The sequence below is a fragment of the Talpa occidentalis genome, unplaced genomic scaffold (assembly GCF_014898055.3).
Source record: "Talpa occidentalis isolate TD23 unplaced genomic scaffold, MPIMG_talOcc4v2.1 talOcc4.7, whole genome shotgun sequence".
Taxonomy (NCBI): Eukaryota; Metazoa; Chordata; class Mammalia; order Eulipotyphla; family Talpidae; genus Talpa; species Talpa occidentalis.
Genome location: NW_023605083.1, coordinates 62,606,851 through 62,629,731, shown reverse-complemented (window position 1 = coordinate 62,629,731; position 22,881 = coordinate 62,606,851). Strand labels below are relative to the sequence as shown.

The following is a 22,881-nucleotide window of genomic DNA, read 5'->3' as shown; positions in this document are numbered from 1 at the left end:
ACACAGCATCCTGCTATTTGGTTTCTTATTTTTTCATATCATGTTACCCCAAAAGACCCTTTGGCATTATTGCTTAACTGTCTTATTGGGAACTATTAATAGATGTTTTAGAAAGTTGGAAGAAAAGGAGGAATATAAGTTCAATAAGCAGTGACTGAATTCCTTCTATAGTAGCAGGTAGAGGATGTTAAAACGGAGCACCTGGAAAGAGCTGTAATGCAGAGGGAAAAGATGCAGCCAACTTCAATGTGTAACTGCCAGATTGCATACCTCCCTGCAGCTGAAGAGTCTGAGGACCTGGATATGCCTGGGAATGGAAAATTAAATTCTGACTCTGGGGAAGACTTCACACACTATACTTGGAGGATGAATATGATGTTTTTCTTAAAAGATGGAGATGTAGTTGGAGTTCTGGGTAGCAAAGTCTGGAGACAGATAAGGCAATAGATTCTGGGGCACCCTAGATGTTATTTTAAGGAAATTCTGCTATGGGGGATGGGGGAGGGAGAAGTATTATTTAGCCCTCAAATGTAGGAAGAAGACACTGAGTAACACATAGTGAGGGATGAAGTGATTGAGAGATGACTGGGCTTTTATCCTTATTCCATGGTAACTCTTAGCTAGTGAGTTTTAGGGCTCTGCTGCCAGCTGATCCAGATTATTGAAAAGCTACAGAATAAAAGAACATACAGTTTCTTCTCCATATCACATTGATAATACTCTTTGTATTTTTATAAAATGTAATTTAGTAAAAAATTAGTGCTATTGTGCTGTATCTGGACCTTGTGAGCCTTTTTGAGCATTTGAGTTCAAATCATTCTCCAGACACAGAACTGACCAAAAAAGCATTTTGTTCTGCTTTGTTTAGGAAAAGTCTTGCTAGCTAATGCTAATTTAAACATAGCTCTTCTGGCAACTGGCATTCTTGACCCTGTTTATGTTACACATGGTATTTACCCATAGCAGTTGAATATTTCTAGCACAGAAATGAATTAGTTTAGAAATGGGGTTCTTGACCCTGTTTATGTTACACATGGTATTTACCCATAGCAGTTGAATATTTCTAGCACAGAAATGAATTAGTTTAGAAATGGGGTTCATGCCCCTGTAAAGGATGGGGAAGGAGGTGATATTGGGGAGGGGATAGCGCCCCAGGTACTATAGCAATGACTAACACATCCCTGCCTGAAAATTCTTCATTAAGTTTATTCTCCAATAGAAGTGGTTTGCTTAGTACTATATAGACTAACATTTCTTTAAGAACCTTCTTGCTGGTCACTACTTTTTTTAATGGCTAAAGTTAGGGTATCTGGCTCATTTTATCTAAGATATAGTCACTGTGGTATCCATCTGGGAGAGGCTTTCATCAGCTCTATAGGTTTGGGCTCACGCCCCAATACCTGGCACAGGTGGGGATGGTTGGCTTTTCAGTTACATGCGAAAGGTGGAGCTGGTTTGGCTAAGTCTTCCAATTGCTTGGATCTGGAGATGCTGGGCTACCAAGGAGATGGATAATTAAAGGAGGTTAGCTTGGCTTTTTACTGTCTTTTGTAAACAATTTGAATGAGTGATCCTCCCAGCAGTTGTCCTTTGTACTGGGGTTGGCATCTTTAATCAATAAGTTAAATAGAAGGAATCCAAGGTTAGTATACTTTTTCTTTTTTTTTTTTTTTTTAAAGATTTATTTATGCATACAAGAACTGGGGTACAGGCCAGAGGTGCCAGGGGTGAGAGGATTCACCAGAGACAGAATGGGGAACAGAACAGGTGGATTGACTGAAACATACTGCTGAGGGGAGCAGCAGGCAAGACAGGAGAGGTCTGCTGTGCCATGTGGGTTAGCTCCCTGGCCAGGGATTGAACTCATGCTGCATTGGCTGCGGACAGCCTCATAGTGCTGCGTCTTAACTCCTTGCACCACCAGGGAGGCCCAGTATACTTTATTTCTTAGAGGGATACATGTTTTTTAGGGAGAGGAGTGTTGATGTGATTTTATTTAAATTCCCTTTCCATCTGGTTAAAATGATTTCAAAGTAATATTGTTGTTTGTAGGGACAGGAAGGGCCACAGTGTAGGCTTTCTATGATTCTATGCAGACGGGGTAAAGGAGGAGAGAGTCCTGGAGCCCTCGGTGGCTTTTGCAGGCTTTTATTAGGATTTACCAGGTACACAGCAGGCAGGGGTACTGGGGGGCCGGGAGGCTAGCAGGCCTCCCTGTCCCCAGCAAGTCTTCATTCGATGCTTCTCGTGGTTCTCTTTCTCTCTCTTCTCTGCTTCTCTCGTGGTTCTTCTTTCGTTCTGCTTCTGCTGGCGTCCCTGTGATGCCGCCCTTAAAGCCCAGTCTTAGACCAGGGCATATGAATCCTGTCCACATATGCCCAGGTGCCCCGCCATCAGGCATGCATTCAGGACCGCAGGGTTCTGTCATCTAACCTAATGGCGGGAGGGCAGAAAAGCCTGATACTTTTTACCTTACCCTACATGTTATATATTGACTTACCGGGATGTGGTAAAGAAAATTGCCTTAATGCTTTGATGTTAGCTTCTATCATCCAATCAGTGCTCTAGAAACTTTAAACTTGAAGTTCATGTAAAATTCCAATTACTTTCAGAAATGAAAGGATTATTTTGCTGCTTGCATGGATTTAGGTTATAATTTAATTCATTGTTGTGGTGCTGTTTTTTAAAGTAATATAATGATAGGGCAGACTCTTTAGTACAGTGCTAGAACAAACATGTATCAGCCTTCGTAAGGTAGATCAGGTGGTGTTTGTTATAGTTAAATGGAGATAAGGAAAAATGATTGCAAAACTAACCTCTTCCTCTAAGTTTCACTAGTAGCACCTGGTTGTGGGCTGCTCTTCAGGGTGGATTTCCAAGATTGTAACTCTTAAAGGAAATTTTGTTCATGCTGATCATCCTGGTGCATGCCATGATTGTTAAGGATTAGGAGTCACTATACAGGGACTGCGACTTTGAACCATTAATTTTCAGCAAGTTTCTCTTTATTCATTTCCTTTTTTAAGATTTATTTATTTATACACACAAGAACTGGGGTACAGGACAGGTGCAGAGGGTGAGAGGATCACCAGAGACAGAGTGGGAAACAGAACAGGCGGATTGACTGAGACACACTGCTGAGGGGAGCAGCGGGCGAGACAGGAGAGGTCTGCAGAACCATGTGGGTCAGCTCCCTGGCCGGGGATTATCTTGTGCTGCAGTGACTGTGGATAGCTTCACAGTGCTGTGCCTTAACCCCTGCGCCACAGGGAGGCCCTTTTTATTCATTTCTTAAACGTCAAAACAATGAAATAGATTTGATTTCATGTTAATCTGGTATCCTCATCTTTATTTCTCTGTATTTAAGTGATTTTCCTTGAAGTTTTCTTTCTGAAATTCTGCCTTACCAGAAGAATATTCCTGGCACATTGGAAGGAGAAATTATTCAAGGGCAGAGAAAACAAATTCTGTTCAACCCCATTAGCATTTAATTGCCTGCCTGCTATGTACCAACATTCTGCTAGGTTCTAGGAGTAGGGAGGAGGGCAAATAGTCCTTACCCTCCAGGAGGAGCTTACAGAAATATTAAGAGATGATTGCAACTCAGTGTAACTGGTGTGATGAGAGAGATAAGCACGTGGTATCACCTGAGCACCGAGAAGGGGAAGCTGTCCCTCAAGGGGAAAAGGGAGGGTAGGGTAGAGGAGGACTCCTGGAAGATTAGGATCTCAAGAGCCCAAGGAGATAAATCAAGCTTGGATGAGACGAAGGGCATCAGGATAGAGGGAATGAAAAGGCTTTGTGTTTCCAGTTTTGCTGTTCTAGGTAACTCAAAGTGCTTCTCTTTCACATTGCAAAGAAGAAATCATGAACTGACATTATCTGGTTGTTTATTTACTTGTGTTTTAATTTAATAATCTTTTGTCCATTTATTCATTCCCTATTCAGTAGATATTTGTTCATACCTACCATGTATATGGCACAGTAGAATATAAAACTTACAACGTCCCTCTTTCCGGGCAGTTTGCAGTATATCAGGTGCTAAAAATGGAAGTTCTTTGAAATGTTTTCAAATATGTTGAGTTGTTCTTCAACTTTAGGAATATTTTCTTCAAACTCATCTCAGTGTTTTTAAGTCAGCTAGGTTTACCCTTTTAGGGAAGGAGAGAGACTCTTCTATTTTCTTTCTTTTTTTTTTTAATTTTCATCTTCGTTTATATTCTTGAAATGTTTTATCCAGGTTTACTCCTTGGGTGTTGTCTAGAGCTTGCCATTGCTGTGCCTTATCCAGAATGCTGTAATCCATCTCATCTTGGATAGTCTTACTTTTGCTTCAACATTTGTATGAGTTCTTATATGCAGTTTATGACTTATTTCCTAGAATCTAAGCCTCGTATTTGTAAGAAGGCAAACCTATTTTAAGGTCCCAGTTTCAGAATAGTTTACTTTTCACTTAGGATCTTGTTCAAGAACTCAGAGTTGAACACAGTAGAAAGTGTCACAATCAGAAGATGATAGCTGTGTTTATTTATAAAAATATATGCTTTTTGTTATGATTTAAACAATACAGAAGTGTCTAAGTAAATGTAATAATCTCCCTCAGCCCCTGCCTTCTCCAATGTAATCCTTTTCTCAGGGCTTTGTGACTTAACCTTCCATATTTATCCCCTGGTTTATGCAATCCTACAAGTGTGTTTATTTGTGTGTATTTATTTATACGTGTGTGGGATGTGCGTATGTTTGTCTGCACCCATATATGTTTATATATGCATGTGTGTCTATGTTGCTCTGCGCACGCACATGTGCCTGGCTCCATTCTCTTTGGTTTTCCAGAGACTAATATTGAGGCTGCCACAAGGGTCAGAAGTTCAAAGTCCAGTAGAGTCAGCATGGCTCTTCTTGAATCAGGGAAACATGATATTACTCAATTACCAGTTCTTGTCACAGAGATATGAATGTCTGGCAGTTATGAAGGGGAACAAGAAAACTATTTCCAGCTGCGTGACAACCAAGACACCAACTACCCTGCTTCGTCCAGGCTCTTCATGAGAGGAGGCGGGGCACTGCGGAGGATGGGTCTGTTGTCTGCAAACTTTTCGTTAGTTGGAAGAGGAAGCCTGGGTAGAAGGCCTGTCGACAGCTTCTGGAGCAGAGAAGCTAGGTGGGGTTGTTCATTAGAGGCAGGTTTCATTGCGGACGTCACTAATCGGAGTTGATAAGGATGAAGTGGGGTGAGTAGCACAGCTGAAACAGAATTGCTTTTTGTTAACAGGCCTTTGCCATCTTGGACTATGCTTTGTTGGGAGAGGGATTATTCTATGTCAAGAAAATGGGGCATTTATTCTGCACCAGTATTCATTGTAGTTCCACAGAGAACTGCTCCCTTTGCTTTCTGAGACAGAAAGCCAGAGGTTCAAAGGCTAGGGCAGGAGGACTGACTTCTCCAAATTCTGAGGAATCTGTTCTCTGGTCTTTGTATCTGAGACCTCGTCAATTCTGTTTCATGCAGCTGAATCTATGAACTCTTCTTAAATCCCTGTTTGGTTGAGGACACTAAAGTAAGAAATAAAAAAAGAAAAACGAGCACCAACAAAGTGTGGTCCCTGCTCTCCAGTAGCTGGCGAGAGCTGTAGATACAATTGCCTAAGACTACGCAGCGATAAATATGTAAAGCAAGGTTTAAACAAAGTGCTATCTGAGTATCTGAGGATGGAGGGAGTAACTCTGCCTTTGAGTATAAGAAACATTTGTAGCAGGATGCTGGCCTCAGTGGACATGTTGGCTGGGCAGCTCATTCCACACACAAGAGTAATAAGGGGGCTTGGAGACACGCTCTGGAAGCTACGGTTTGTGGCTCAGTGGTGGTGTGCTTTGGATCTGGCTTTTTTTTGAAGTCTTGTTTTGTTTTTCTTTCTTTTTTCTTTTTCTTTTTTTTTTTTTGCTTGTGGGTTTTTTTTGTTGTTGTTGTTCTTTTTTTGGTTTTATGTTTTAGTGAGAAATGGTATTTCAGGACCAAGATATGTGTGCTGGAGATGCTCAGTGCATTTGGATTAGACATTGTAGGTCTTTACAGGAGAAACATAATTAATATCCTGAGTCATTTTGAAGGGTATGTCTTCAAGGACATCCAGAAGGGTGCTGAGAGTTGTTAGGGACCAAAAAGAAAAGAAAACAACCCCCCTCCAACAACCAACAACTAAAAAAAAAAAAAAAAAACCCACAAAAAACAAAACCTAGAAGGAACATGAGAATATGAAGTGTGGATTGTTCCAATGAGATTTGTTGGTTGTAGATGGATCTAAAAGCAAATAGAGATTTTTCAGTTGGAAGCTGAAAATTTGAGTTTGAAGCTTAGCTGAAAAGTGAAAAGAGTGATAGAGTTGGTTCTGTTTCTTCCTCCCAGCTTTATTGACAAATACAATTGTAAGATGTTTAAAGTGTACAATGGCTGATTTGATATATTGTGTGTGTATAATTGTATACATTGTGAAGAGTCAGCCCTCCGCCCCCCCTCCCCCAATACTGTGTTTTCAGAAGGAAAACAAAATGTATTTTGATTCCTTAGGTTATTTTACTTTCTAGCAAATGGTTTATAAAATCTTGTCAAGTAACTTTAGCTTCAGATTGCCCCACTTAAGGTAAAAGTTGGATACAGTGTAACTGCTCTTGAAGTGGTTCAAAACACTTTTTCTAATTGAAATTATATTTTCATTTCAGTAATTATAATGACATGCTTTCTTGCATGTAAGATAGAACAAAGATAGCTCTGTTCTTAGTGTTTTTCTTTCTAGGCCATTATGATTCTTTAAAATTAGGAGGAGGGCCTCCCCTGGTGGCGCAGCGATTGACCGCTGGATTGCGAAGCTGCCTGCAGTCTCTGCAGCGCTGGTTGGATCCCCGGCCACCAGGCGAGGGTCCCACATGGCGCGCAGACCTCTCCTGCTGCCCGCTGCTCCCCTCAGCAGTATACTTTGTCTGTCTGCCTGTTCTGCTCTCTGCTCTGGTGAATTCTTTCACCCTCCTGTGCTTCTGACTGTACCCAGTGCTTGTATAAATAAATAAATAAATAAATCTTTAAAAAAATAATAAAATTAGGAGGACACTCAACCACAGTTCCATCATTTAAGAATGTCTTTTTTTTTCCATTTTGGGATAATTTCTTTTAATTTTAAAATAGTTGACTTTCTATGTAGTAGTCACAGTATTTAATAGATATCACTATTAAATCATCATTCCCTATGTCTGCTTGCTTCTTTCCTGTCTCTTTTAAGGGTTTCCTCCTCCACATCTTTAGGTGCTAATATTCTCAGCTTTTTACCCTATTATTGTTGTTGTTATTATTATTATTATTTTTGCATAGAAGAACTGGGGTATAGGTCAGAGATGAGGGGAATGAGAGGATTCACCATAGACAAAGTGGAGAGCAGAACAGGTGGATTTACTGAAATACACTGCTGAGGGGAGCAGCGGGTGAAACAGGAGAGGTCTGTCACTCCATATTGGGTCAGCTCCCTGGCCAGGGATCCAACTCAAGCCAGGCCATGGCGGTGACAGTGCTGAAACTTAACCCCTAGGCCACCAGGGAGGCCCTACCCTTATTCTTGAAAAGCTCCCTCTATGAGTTTATGTACACAGTAGATTGTGGTTCCCTGGACTTTCCTCTTATTGCTTCCTCTACCTAGAAGACTGTTTCTGGGAATCCCCTTGTTTGGGTTCTCACCATTTTTATGTCTTAACTGTTGCTTTCTTAGTAAGGCCTTCTCTAATTACTACATTTAAAATTATATGAGCATTTCCATTTTTCAGGCTTGCCTGACATTCTCCTTTTATACTCATTTTTTTGGACTGCTATGGTGATGACAATATTGATTTTCAAAAATTCCTGTTTTATTTACTGCTGTTTACCCAATGTTTACTACAATATATCTTGACCTAGTAGAACGCAATTCTTTTAAATAAAAAAATTGTTTCATTTTCTAATGAAAAATTTTAAGTTCTATATACTTACTGTCTACTGAGCATGTTATTATGAATAAGGCACAATCTTGACTGCATGAAATTTATGATCTGTTGAAGGACACAGCTTCTGAACAAGTAACTCCAAATGTGATTGAAATGAGGGTGTCTTGGAAGAGCTCAAGAGGGAGACTAACCTTGTCTGAGAGGATGAGGAAACTTTCTCTGAGAAAGTGAAATTTATATTGAGACTTGAAAGCTGAGTTTGTTAAGTGAAACTGGGAGTTGAGGCTCATAGTGGTAAATAAAGGGCTGGTTTTGTGGGGAAAATATGTAGACAAAACTTTGGTTCTCAGTTACTGAATTGAAATTAAGTCATTTGTTTCAAATGATGAAATTAATCTGGGTAAAATTTGTCAATGTTGTTGGCATTTTTCATGTGCAGTACTTCATTTTCAGTAATATTAAAACTGTCAGGAGTATTTTTCTTTACTTATTTTTTATTGACATAACGTTGGTTCACAACACTGTGAAGAGTCTCAAGGATACAGCTTCACACCTGGCAAATGTATACACAACACCACATCCACCATCATCCAGTATCCCCCTGCACCCCTAATCCTCTCATTCCCTACACTAGTATTTTTGTTTTTAATTTTGGGTCATTCATTTTGAGGGAAGGGGAATTTTCAGTCTGAGAGTAGCAGGTTTTTTTTTTTTTTTTTTTTTTTTTTTTTTTTAAAAGGAACTAGCTTAATGTTATGTGCTAATACAAATCACTGTAAAAATTTAATAGTGCAGGGTCAGTAAACATTCTTGTTAAGGCTTGATTTCACTGGAAATGCTAGTAGTGCTTTAATAGAACTTGGCTCAATATTTTGGATGATACATGGAGATGTTCACAAAAATTGTTATTTATCATAACTATCATAATTTTACTTCTTGTTAATCAGGGATTTCTGTGTCCTGATGTTTAAAATGAGCATGATTTTCTATACGTGACAAGTACAGATATGTTTGCTAATTGATTATAATAATATTATTCATATCTCCTGTGTGCTGATTTTATGCTTGAACTGTCATAGACTGATAATGGTCCTTTAGTCACTCTTTATACAAATGGGTTTTATCAGTTCTCTATAGCAAATTTTATGTGTTGACATAATATTAAGTACATAACCATTCCTGTTAGACCTTTTCCATTTGTCTAGCAATATAAAATAATGCTTTCTGTATTTGAAATTACATCCTGCCTTTTTCCTGATATCAATTTTGCCCATCCTGTTTTCTTTGTCTGAAATGCTCATCCTTCTGATTTTAAACTTTTGGTGCCATCTTGTTTCATATATTTTTGCTTTGAAGCAACATTTAATTAGATTTTGTTTTAACATGTCTCCTAAAGGGAGACTTAGTATTTTAGCATATGTGGTCAGGACCAATATGTTTGATCTTAATTCTTACTCTTAAGTTTTGTTTGGTATAAAAGATTCTGTGGCCTTGTGTCAAAGTGCTGACTTGCCACTTTCCACCAGCATATAGCTTCATGACCCAGCTAAATTATCTAATGTCTCTAAGCCAACCATTCCTTATTTGTAAAGAAACTAGCACATCTATACACAAATTTTCAATTAATGCTCTTACTATGCCTGGCACACTGAATGTATTAGCTGATATTATTATCCTTATTGAGGTTGAGGCATGAAATTGTTGGTGCTTGACTGCATTTGAGCTATAGAAATGGCAATTTCATATGGTTAAATCTAATATTATGCTTCCTGGTCTTTTATTTATGTCATGTGCTGAGTATCATTTGTTTCATAAAGTCATAGTATTTTGAAATGGCCAAGTCTAATTCCAGTTTTGTTAGTGATTGTCTATGTTTTCCAAATATATTCATAAACCTCTGTTTCTCTGACTAAATGACTGCTTCTACTCCTGCATAACAATTAATTTAGTATGCCTTTGTTTTCTTGTCTTCTTGTTCCTTCTCAATTTTCTTAAATATATATAACCTTGCAACTTAAAGTGCAGGCTTTAGATTTTTGTATTTTATTTTGTAATAGAATCTTCAGCAACATTTCATAATGTGTCTATGATTAGTTTTGATCCTCATTTGTCTGTGGGCCAATCAGGGCCTTGCTTTGGCTGCCTTGAAAGCTGTCTCCCATGTAGTTGGGGGATGTTCTCATAATTCTCTGGTAACTGCCCTTTCTGTATTCTTGACTGAGACTCAGGATTTTTCTTACATTTTATAGAGCATCTGTCATGTTACAGTTAAAAAATTTCAATATGTGACTTTCAGACTTATGTGGTCTAGGAATGCTCTTCTTATGGTCCTTACTGATCCTTCACAGAGTTTACTTAATGGAAACGTTGCCTATTTTGACCTTCTCCCCCACTTCTCCTTTCTAGTATTGTTGCCATTTTTTGCCATTTTTATTGAGTATTTTAATGGAAAGTTGGGAGGAGTTGTTTTGGCAGATCTAATCTAGTTCAGTGACTCAAACTTTTTTGACCAGCACCCATAGCTACAAATGACTATATATATATATATATATATATATATATATATACACACATATATACACATATGTGTAAATAAATATGCATGATTAAAATACAAGTTTTGTGCAGTTTACTATAAATAGTAAATTCTGATAGTTTCCTGTGCATTTTCTATTATGGTTTTTTCATTTTAAAACACCGATCAAAATTCTGGAGTTTTGAAAGTGGTGATCTGGTCATCAGCTGCAGTTGAAAGAACACTGATGTGGTCAATTACTATTCCGTGTGGAGTTAGGGTCATCCATTATCAGACATGTCTTGTATATCTACTGTGCCTCTGTCTGGGAATAGAGACATGAATAAATGAGTCCTATCATTGGAGGTATGTAGCATTATCTAGAAGGAAGGAGGATATTGACCAAATGATTACCCAAATATATGCATACAGAGTGTGATAAATGTTATGAGGGAAAAGATCAGGGAGCTCTAAAAGAGATTAAATAAGGAAACACATCTGGAAAGATTCAGGATTTCCCTAGGGAAGTGACATTTGATTAAATCTGCAGAATGAGGAGGGGTTCACGCAAAAGGCCAAGGTGGGGTAAGTATGTGGGATTGTGGAATCATGGAAGAATTGTGTCATGGTAGCAAAACAGAGTACTGGATGTGGATGACAGATGGAAAGGCTGTTTTTCTGTTTGATGAGTAGGCATTTTTTGGTGATACTTAGTGGATCTTCCTGTTTGTGGCTTTTTTTTTTAAGATGACAAAAATCAAATAGGACTAGAAGAGATATTTTGGAGGACCTGGGTGTAGGTGTGTGTTGAAGCTTGTTTTTTTTTTTTTAAGATTTATTTATTTATACAAGCACTGGGGTACAGGCCAGAGGCGCGGGAGGGTGAGAGAATCCATCAGAGAGGGAGCAGGGAGTAGAACAGGCAGAAGGACCAAAATACACTGCTGAGAGGAGCAGCGGGTGAGACAGAAGAGGTCTGTCATGCCACGTGGGACTCTCCCTGGCCGGGCTGGAATGAACCGGCGCTGCGGAGGCTGTGGACAGCTTCACAGCACTATACTCAACCCGCTGTGCCACCGGGAAGGCCCTGAAGCATTTTTTTAATACAAGATTTTATTTATTTTTGTGTAGAAGAACCGGGGTGTAGGCCAGAGGTGTGGGGGGTAAGAGGATGTACCAAAGACAGAGTGGGGAGCAGAATAGATGGATCTACTGAAATACACTGCTAAGGGGAACAGGGTGAGAGAGGAGAGGTCTACTCCACCACATGTGGGTTGGCTCTCAGGTGAGAGGATCAAACTCTGGCTGTGGCAGTGATAGTGATGACACTTAACCCCTAGGTCACCAAGGAGGCCTGAAACAGTTTTGTATTGTAGGAATTTTGTATATCACTAAATATTAATAGCTAGCATTTTTTGAAGGCTTGTTCTGAACTAGGAACTGTACAGAACTTTAAATGGATATAGAAGTAGTTTTGGTTGAATTAAAAAAAAAATCTTATGTAGTGTAGTTGTCAATTTAGCACAATTTTTAAGAAAGTAGAGCACTGCAGTTAAGTTTTTGGGAAGTTAACATTTGATGATTGGATGAGGTCTGTGATTTTTTTCAAGAATGGTTTGCAATTATTGCTGTGTTAAGACTTCCATTTTTTTTATTTACTTATTTTGCCATGATAGGACTTTTGGGTTCATGCTCCCTTCCTCCTTAAAGCTGTGCAAAAAATTTTAAAACATAATTTAAATTGGGATTCCATAAAGTAAAGTTCAAGAGTCAATGAGACAGGACACCATATTAAAGGGCCAGTTCTCTGCTGCCATCCAAGGGGTCTTTGTCAGTACCAGCCTTTCTAGGCCTTCAGGTATTTGTCTTAAAATAGGGGATTCGGAATCAACTTGCACAAATTGTTCTCCCCATTGTGTTATTCACTGTCTCCATGCTCATTATTTCAGCTTGACGCTGGCTATTTAAACTTCAAGAATTTGCTGATCCCAAGCCTTTATGGTGATTTATTCTGATAAGCTCAAGCTAAACATGTGTGTTTGCGTCCTTATGTGCCTTGTGAGGTCAGGCTTAGGTGGTGCAAACATCTTCAAGGTGGGGGATACCACTAATGCTGCTGGAAACATGAAAGAGTGGATAAAGACTAGGACTCTGCTGAGAAAATCCTTATGACCTAGTTTGTCTATACTTGAAATTAAATATTTTATCCTTTCAGAATCAGTGAAGATAAAAAATACCATTATCTTAGGTTTATATGCTAGATGCTTGCTTTAGGGGGAAGTGTGCAATATCTAAGTTATATATAATTCACCTTTAATAAAACCCATCAAATAGTGAGTAATGTTATTTCAGAGATTTAAAGGGCTAAGAAATCACATGGAGGACAGATTGTTTTAATGATTATTCCAGATCTAAGAAATAGTCACTAAGGAATAAGTCTTATGTGGAAGGGAGTGGAAAGTACTTAGTAACATTGTATTAAATCAGGTGATTCAAGAATATTTTTTTATAATTTCAAAATAATTTTCAGTCTTGAAGTTCACTTATCATAATGTGAAAAACTCTATTCCACTTTTTTTTAAGGAAAATATATTGATGGTATAAAAGATAAGATGTACGCATTTTTCTGTTTGAGCTCTACCTTATTCCTCATTCACAATTAATATATATTCAGGAAGTCCAGGTAGCTATGAGTATTTTACATAGTGTGTTTTGGAGCTGATTCATCAGCATACATTCTTTTATTTGCTGTTGAAATACCTTCCTTAGGCTGATACTGTCTGGAAAACTAACCAGGACCCTAGGCTCCTGATATGGCCAAGGTAGGGGCAGGTTGCACAGGTTGGGCAAAGATCCAGGTAGGTAATCGGAATGGGTGTTGCTCAAAGCTAGTACCAGAAGTAGGTAGATTGGGCTGGAATCATGGGGTTAGGTTAGGTTCAAGGCAGACAGAACCAGGAAGAGGCAGAGTGTTCTTATGTACTGCTCAGAGTTTCGAGCAAAACATTCTGGATAAGACTTAAGAGAAAAGTTGTGTGGACAAGTCTAAAACTCCCTGGAGGAATTTTCTTTTCAGAGGTGGGAGTTTCTGTTGAACTTCTCTGCTTGTTCAAGGGAACTTCATCACTCAAGCTGGGCTTTGTTACCATGATCTTGGAAAACAAGGTCCCAGAAACCCTTCCGCATTTGGCCCTCTCAAAGTGGAGGACTGTGAGTCACTTCTTATCTGATTCAGCGTTTAGGGATCTTTTTAAATACCTGAGTTAGCTCAGGTTTCATGTCTAAATGTGTTATTTCTGTAAGAGATTGACTGTAAAACATACTTAACATTCCATTTATTTCGGGAAAAAAAGAGCATTAAATCTGGCCAGTAGTTGTTATTGACAGAGTTAGTGGACTCTTTGGGGTTTATTATAATACAGGGAAAAATCAAAGAATCATTTGCCTACTTAAACCCCTTTCTTTTTCTATTTTGATGGTAAAAGTTTTTCAGCAAACACAGCTTAAGGTTTTTTAAACTGTTCAACTCATTTAAGAATGTTTTTATTAAAACACTGCATAGAATATCTTAAAATGTTTTAAAAAATTTTAAACCACATGTGGCAATTTTAAATGAATAAACCCACTCATATTTGCAGTTCCCTAATGTAATATATTTTTCATTTAATCATGTTAGTTTTATGGCCTATTTCCATTATGGTTTATTTTATGACCTACTTAAAAAATATTTTAATTGGAAATGCTTTTGTTTCTACTGACCTTTTTCTACCTACTATTATATGTGGCAATATAGTCTGAATTATTGTATTTTTAATAGCCTAGTATTCTATTAAGTTGTTAAATTGTTCATGCATTCTTTGTCCTATTTTGGACATTTAATTCTATTTCTCAGTTTTTAGCTGTCAGGTACAATGTTTTCAAAAACAGCGTTCTGTACGATTTTCTGAGAATAATAGTGGGATTGCTAAATCACTAATTTGAGAATATTATCTTTTTGTTTCCAAGTGGATTATAAAAGGAAACTTTAAATTGCAAAAGTAGTATGTGTTCGTTTTATAAGGCAAAGAAAAAGAAAAAAAGTAGCCATAATCCCCACCATAGAGATAGCCATACCAGCTTTATGAGATATTTCCTTCAAATATTTCATTTTATACATTGAACTTCTACTGGATACAGTGAATGAATATCCTTCCCTTTGTCTTAACAGCATATCATAATTAGAGCCGACCTTAATTCCATTCAGTAGCTCCATCTCTCTTCAGTGAATGCCTTTGTTGTAAGGCTTTTTCTGCATTTTAGATGATTTCTTTAGGGTAGATTTCCAGTAACAGAATTTACATCTCAAAAAGTAGAGGTCATTTTAAATTATATTCCAGAGTTACTAGAGAATAGATATTAATCATCATGAGAAAAAAATTGTACCTGTCATGAAATGCTAACTAGACTTACTGTGGTGATCATCTCATAGTATATACATATATTGAATCATTTACTGTATACCTGAAACTAATGTTATATGTCAACTATTTCAGTAAAAAAAGTCAGTTTGAAAAAAGACTAGTGATGATAAATGACAAAATTGATTTCCAAAACAATGATAATACTTTATGCTCCTACCAGTAGGTTTGAGGAAACTTTGAAGATGGAAATTGACGTGAATGGAATGTGGAATTGTAGAACTTGGACAGTGATTAGAACACTCAGAAGCTGTAATAATCAGTCCTGACTGACAGTGAGTGGAACTACCTTGACCTCACTCGGGGATGAGGCCATGCCTTTCACCCCTCCAGTTTTCTACTGTAATCACAGAGAATATTCTCGAGGCTGCCCTCAGTTCTGTGACTTTTGAATGCACTCTCTTCAATGTGTCATGAGAAGTTTGGTTTTAACTGCATTCACTACATCATGTGATGGTGGAATATTCCTGGTCATTATGTATGTTTCTGTGTAACTACCAGTTTATCTGAAAGAAAATGGAACAAGTACTCTAAGGTGGATAGCAAAGAATTAACAACTATCAATAAATATTATTTATGCCTGTACTTGATTGGTATGTATTCTTCATATTGGTCCCTGGACACTTAATTTATCTCCAGATGCCATTGGTATTGTGGGGAGATAGATTTTCCTCAAAAGATTCCTCAAAAGTTAACTTACCATTTCATCCATTATTTGAAGTAATCACATGGAATACAATTCATTTTGACATGCAATTAATGATCACTTACTAGACTCGAGATATAAAGATGAGTAAGATGGAGGTTTTGTTTTCAAAAACCTCAAACAGGAGGACTACATGAAAATTCTGTGTGATAAATGAAACGCTGGAAGTTAACTACTCATGTATTTCCCTACTGAAGGTAAAAAAATTATACAAAACCATAAAATTCCAAGAAAATATAGACTAAAAATCCTTGACTTGGGCCGTGGGAAGAATTTTTGGGTATGATAGCTAAAGCACAAGCAATGAAATTTAAAAATAAGTAGAACTATGTAAAATTACAAAAGCTTCTGCACAGCACAACAAACTCAACAAAATGAAATGGTAGCCTGTCGAAGGGAAGAAAAATGTTGGCCAATCATATGTATAAGGGATTAACATACAAGATATATAAAAAACTCATGCAACTCAATAGCAAAAAACAAAACAAAACAAAACCCAAAAAACAAAAACAACAACAAAAAAAAACCAAACAAGTAATCCAATTTTAAAACTAGGGACAGGACTTGGATAAACATTTTCTAAAGAAGATAAACAAATGGCCAACAGGTACAAGAAAAGATGCTCATCAGAGAAATTCAACTCAAAACGACAGTAAGATACACCTTATTCTTGTTAGAATAGCCAACGTAATATGGACAAGAGATACCAGACACTGGTGAGGGTGTTCAGAAAAGGGTGCACTATCGCCAGGAATGTAAATTGGTGCAGCCACTCTGGAAACAGTATGGAGATGCCTCAAAAAACTACTAAAGAAAATGAAATCATTTTGTCGAAGAGATATCTGTACCCCTGTGTTCATTACAGCATTATTTACAGTTGCTAAGGCATGGAAATAGCTTCCATCCATCAGCTGGTGAATGGAGAAAGAAATGTGGAAAAAATATTCACATATATACACATTTATATGTATATATATATACTAAATATATGTATTTTCTTTATATATATAAAATTGAATACTATTCAGCCATAAAAGGAAGGAAATCCTGCCATTTGTGTCAACATGGGGATTTTGAAGCCTTTGTGTCAAGTAAAATAGAGACAACAGATACTATATGATCTCACTTACATGTGGAAATCTAAAAGCACCCAGTCACACAGAAAAGAAACAGATTTGTCGTTACCAGAGGCAGTGGGTGGGGAATTTGGATGATGGTGGTGTAAAGGTGCAAACTTTCAGAGAAATGATGAATAAGTACAAGGAATGTAATATACAATGTGATAATTATAGTCAACATACTATGGTGTATGGTGTATTTCAAAGTCGCTTAGAGAATAGGTCTAAAAATTCTCATCACAGAGAAAAAGCTTGTGTTTTTCTTTTTGAAGTTATATGAGATGATGGCTATTAACTTACTGTGGTACTGTCACCGCATAGTAAGTCATTATGCTGTGTACCATAAACTTAGCACCATGTGTTCATTATATCTCAATAAAACTAAATGAAAAGAGGTTAAGTACAGGAAGGAGGTGGGAAAAGAAAGTGAGAATGGGACTTTCGGCAGAGACTATGACTTAGATTAACATCAGGGTCCATCTGGTTTTAGGAAAGGACCACACATTTTGCTGTCCTTCCTGGTGGTTCACATAAAGAGGGGACACAGTCAGTGGGGGAGAGATTATGGGGATAGGTACCAAACTTGGGGTACAACTCTCCATGGTGCTGGAAGGAAAGTGGATTTTACTCATGACTCTTTACATGAGATTTTTTTAATTCTTTTTAAGAATTGGGGTACAGGCCAGAGATGCAGGGGGCGAGAGGATTCACCAGAGACAGAGTGGGGAAGAGAACAGGCAGACTGACTGAAATACACTGTTGAGGGGAGCAGCGGACAAGACAGGGGAGGTCCACTGCGCCATGTGGGCAGCTCCCTGGCTGGCCCGGGGTTCGAACTAGTGCTGCAGAGACTGCGGATAGCTTCACAATGCTGCTTACATGAGATATTTTAACGTCACCAGCAATGTCTCTGAACACATCCTTTACAGCGAATGTGATAGTGGGGTTTAAAAATAAAGTTGCTCAGTATAGGAGAATGGCATCATGCCAAAGCTTATCTCAGAAAGCAATTCAGCGTGAGCCAAAAAGACTGTTCAAAAGTACTGCTGGGCTGACTCTGTCCAGGCATAGGCATTCCTCGTGCTGTGGAATTATGGGCTGGACACACCTTTCAGAATATTGTCTGTGAATGCTATTTCTCCCAGAAGAGTATTTTCGATAAGTACTGAGTATCAGTGAGTTCAAGGTCATACAGCTCGGCAATGTATCCTTCCCCGTATTTGGTTAGGTGAGGATCTGTGTGCTCAGTGTTAGCTCCACTGAGGTAGTATGAACATGAATTAGCTTATGACCATAGGTACGTGCGCTGTGGGGAGACCACAGGTAAAATCTGTAGTCTTTTAAGGGAGCAGAAGAAAGAGAAATGAAGTTCCCGATACATTATTCTTCTGGCTAGAGTTTGCAAAACTGGCAGTCCATGCTATGAGTTGGACGCCATGTGTGTTTTATTTGTTCAGTACAAGGTTTTCAAAGGTTATATAGCAGGAAGCATTATGATTGACCTTAGTTCAAGTTTCATTTCTATATCATGCAAGTTTAAGATTTGTTTTCATTCAGTACTTTATGTGTTGGTGATACCTGATTGGTCCTTGTGGGTATTTGCTTTTAGTCACACCTGCCAAAGTGCAATCACAGTATCATGTGAAGTATGTGTAAGTTTCAGACGTAGCAAAGGAGAGGTTGTGATTCATCTGGGTTGAGTGGAAAGTCCTAAAATGACCAGTTAGACGTGATTCTGGGGCTGGGATGAGAAGGATGAGTATGTGTTACCAAATAGAGTTTGAAGAAAGAAGAGTCAGGTGTATTGCAGAGACCACTGTGTGGATCAGCATTGTGTTTGGGAGCTCTGGGTAGACATGGAATATGCTGGATCTTCCTGACAAGGTGGGAAGTAGCTGGAGGATTCAGTGTGTTGTGGTTGAGGAGGTTGGACTGGAGGCAGTGGAGAGCCATAGGAGGGTGAAAAGCAATGTTGGCATGCAGGTTTCTGTTTTAGGATTATTTTCCATACAGCTAGGAGAAATGGAGGTAGTCGGAAGGGACTGGAATATCATATGGGAGATAATTAGGGCCTGAATTAAAGCAGTGAGAGTGGGTTGGTTAGAAGAAGGCAAGTGTGAAAGATATTTAGGAGAAAGAAGTGACGCAACTTGTGGTAGGTGAGGGGGAGGGGGGAGTGATGGTGAGTGGATGGTGGTAGCATTGACTAAGGGCAAGTGGGAGAGAGTGAGGAGTATGGAAAGTGTATGGGTGTGTGCAGACTGTCATAACAGAGTGCCACGGCTGGGTGGCTTAAACCACAGAAATTAAGTTTCTCATAATGTGGAGACCAGAAGCCAGATCAAGCTGTCAGTAGGGTTGGTTTCCTCTGAGGTCTGTGTCATTGGCTGGAAATTCTGCTGTGCCTTCAAATTTGAAAGGGCTGGTCTGATGTGAGCCCGAGGAGGTATGTGAAAAATGAAAAAAACCATTGATGTGGTTGGTAAGGAGAGGCAGGGCCAACCGTTTCCTGATGTGACTGATTTCTCCACGATGGATGTGAAAGTCATGGAGTTCATTTGAGAGGATTAAAGGCTTAGAAGAGATAGTTTATGGAAAGGAACAGAGAAAAATGACAGCATTAATGACAATTACATTTTCTACATGGGACCTCTCGAGTCCATGAGTGTGTGCAAAATAGGCAGTTTGGTGTATAATCTGTGTTGGGGTGTTAAGGATAGATGAGCAGAAAGGAGTGTGGGTGGTAGCAAACTGGCAAGGGGAGTTGGAGGGGTACAGCGTGGCATTTAGGCTGTACATTAAGAGAGCTGAGGCTGAACAGGACTGGTGAGTAGGGCCAGTGGAGGCGCTCTGGAGAATCTGGCATCTAACGGCAGTTAGTATACATGCATGCCAACAGCTGTACTGATGTACAGTTCTAACCAGAAGGGAGATTTTGCAATGGCACAGGGCAATTATGGGAAATGAGGGATTAAGCAGAGTAGTGAGTAGTCAGTTGAAGAAATGACTGGGAGGTCAGACTTTCAGGTATGTTGAAATTGTCCTTGACAAGAAATCACTTAAGGGGTGAGTTATGTGAAAGAGAGAATGTCAGGTAGGGGGAATTTACTTGCTCTTACCTTTAAGGTCCTTTTCAAGCTCATGATTTAACAAGATGTCTTTCTGAGTCACTGTTAGGTGAATAGAGCAATCTGGGAAGTTACCAGTTAGCAATTCCATTTTTATTGATCCCCTTGTAATTGTAAATGTTTGACAGATTATGGCCTCTTTAAATACCTTTGGAATCCACTAATGCATGTTTAATGGAGTTCACACAGGGCCTAATAGTGCTTGGTTTGAAGTTCTTTTTTAGTATAACCAATCTGTCTTCACTAAACAGCTGGCTTCTGAGGCCCACAATGGGAAATTATGACAGGAAGAAGAGGAAGTACTCAAATTCTTTTTAAGGTAACGTTAATTGGATTCATCTTTTTCCATGTGGTAAGGGTCATCATTATCACATTTACCATTCAACTTGGAGTTTCACCTCTTTATTGTGGATTTGTCGGTGTTGGGCATTTTCAGATTTAATTTTGTGGTAGGATGTTTTGTCTGCAGTTTGATTCTGTATTTGGAACTAGAATGAGGTGTAGGTTTTAAAACTGCGACCCAAGACAATGGAAAGAAATGTATGGTTTAGTTTCAGGATTCCGGCTTGATATTTGATGATGTTCTTGTTGCAGCAAATGCAGACATCAATTACTTTGATTTCGAGTTGCTTATTCAGAGAAGAATGTTTTCTTAGTCCCATAAAGTTCAGTATTCACACAAGAGAACTTGAAGATTAAAGTTGCAAAGTGAAACTCCAGGACTTTCACAAAACAACAGGCTGAATCCAACTGGTCCTTCCTGTGCCTTCACAGGAATTCCCCGACTATTGTTTGGGGTTTTCTTTCTTTTGCTCCTCTCCTTTCTTACCTCCCTTTTCATATCCTGTCTTTTGGCAGTTTCCTTCAAATTGAACTCTTTCTCAGCTTTTTACCACCTACCTCTAAGGATCTAGTGTGAGGTATAACTGCTTTAGGCTGTTTGTTTCCCAAGTTCAACCCCATCTGATAACCTGCCATTCTCATCCTCATCCCATATTCCAGATACTGTTCTCTTCTTTAGGGAACAAACTTGGACTGGCACTATGAAAAGATAATACAAATACCTGGTTTTAATCCAGTTTAATTCTCATTTGAAATCAACCTAGATTTCATTAGTTATTATTTTTTCTTTTTTGCACTGCAGGAAGGGTGAGAGATACAAGAAGAGGGGTTATGAATTTGTGTGTATTAAAGCATACCAATTTGGCAATTATGGGTTTAGGCATTAGTTCTCACCTTTTACTTTCCATCAGAATCACCAGAGGTGTGAATCTTAATTTTTTTGTTTTATTGAGGTAATGTGGGTTTGTGACACTGTGATTAGAGGCATAGATGTGTGTCCTCACACCACACCCACCGCCAAGGCACACATAGTAGAGAGGCATGTGTTTACAGAGTCCGGGGCCCTTCCAGAAAAATCCTGATTCAGGCAATCTTGGAAGAATCCAGGTCCCTGTATTTTTAAAAAATCTTTATTTTTGAGTGGAGTACCTTTTTTCTTATATTCTTGTTAATTTTTGACAGTATAGAATTACTCCTCTCTGGTGTGGCCACCATAGTTCTTCCACCACTAAAGCACCTATAGTCTCTATCACCACAGTCCCTTATGCTCTTCCCGCCACCGCCACCCTCGCTTTTAGCCCTCCCCCACCCTCTCCCTGATGTCTCAGATCTACAGTCAGCTTTCAGATTTTCTTTGGTTTCTCTGTATTCCACATACAAATGACACTGTCCAATATTCATCTTATTTTACTTAGCATAATCCCATCCATCTCCATCCATGTTGCCTCAAATGGCATGAGTTTATCTTTTTCTATCACTGAGTACTGTTCATAGTGTACATACCACATCTTCTTGATCCATTCATCTGTTCTGGGGCATTTAGGTTGTTTCCATATCTTGGCTATTGTAAATAGTGCTGCAGTAAATGTGGAAGTGCAGGTTTCCATTGGAATTAGTATTCTTGTGTCCTTTGGGTAGATTCCTAGGGATGAAATTGCTGACCAATTTTAGTACTTTGAGGAACATTCACATAGCTTTCCATAGTGACTGAACAAGTCTACATTCCCACTGACAGTGTAAGAGGGTTCCTTTTTGTCCACATCCTCACTAGCACTAATTGGTCATTATTATTTTTTTTAATATAGGACATTATCACAGGTGTGAGTGGTAACTCATTATGGTTTTGATTTGCATTTCCCTGAAATAAGTGATGTTGATAATTTCATGATCTTGTCGGTCCTTTGCATATCTTCTTTGTAGAACTGCTTATTTAGCCCTTCTGCCCATTTATTGATGGGGTGGTTTTGTTTTTATTGAATTGTATGAGCTCTTAGTTGATCTTCAGTATCAGTCCCTTGTCAGATATATGGTGTGCAAATATTTTCTCCCATTCAATAGGGTGTCTCTTCATTTTGGTTAGTCTTTTTCACTGCACAGAGCTTTTTAGTTTGATGTAAGCCCAGTTGTTTATATTCTTCTTTGTTTTCCTTGCTGCTGGAGAAGAGTCCTCAAAGGTGTTTCTGAAGTTTATGTCATGGAGTGTTTTTCCTATTTATTTTATGGTTTTAGGCCTTACATCCAACTCCTTTATACATTTTGAGTAATTTTCGTGTATGATGTGCTATAGTGGTCTAGTTTCATTCTTTTGCATGTGGCTGGCTGTTCAATATCCCCAAAACCATTTATTGAAGAGACTTCCTTGTTCCAGTGTAAATTCTTGGCTTCTTTGTTATAGATTAGTTTTCCATATATGTGTGGTTTTATTTCTAGTCTGTCCATTCTGTTCCATTGGTTTATGTGTCTGTTTTTGTTCCCTCCCATGCTGCTTTAATTATTATGGCTTTATAGTATATTTTGAAGTCTGGAAGTATAATACCCCCATTCTCTTCCTTTTTGCTCAGGAGAGCTTTGGTTATTTGAGTTATTTTGTAGCTCCCTATGAATTTCAGCAATATTTGTTCCATTTCTCTGAAGAATGCCATTGTTTTCTCTT

The 22,881-nt window shown here is 38.5% G+C and overlaps 1 protein-coding gene across 9 annotated transcripts in view; it reads left to right on the top strand.

Moving 5' to 3' along the window:
• The window catches only part of LPAR1 (lysophosphatidic acid receptor 1), a 132,120-nt gene that overhangs the window by 4,288 nt on the left and 104,951 nt on the right, over positions 1–22,881 (top strand). The gene's annotated exons all lie outside the window — the stretch shown is intronic.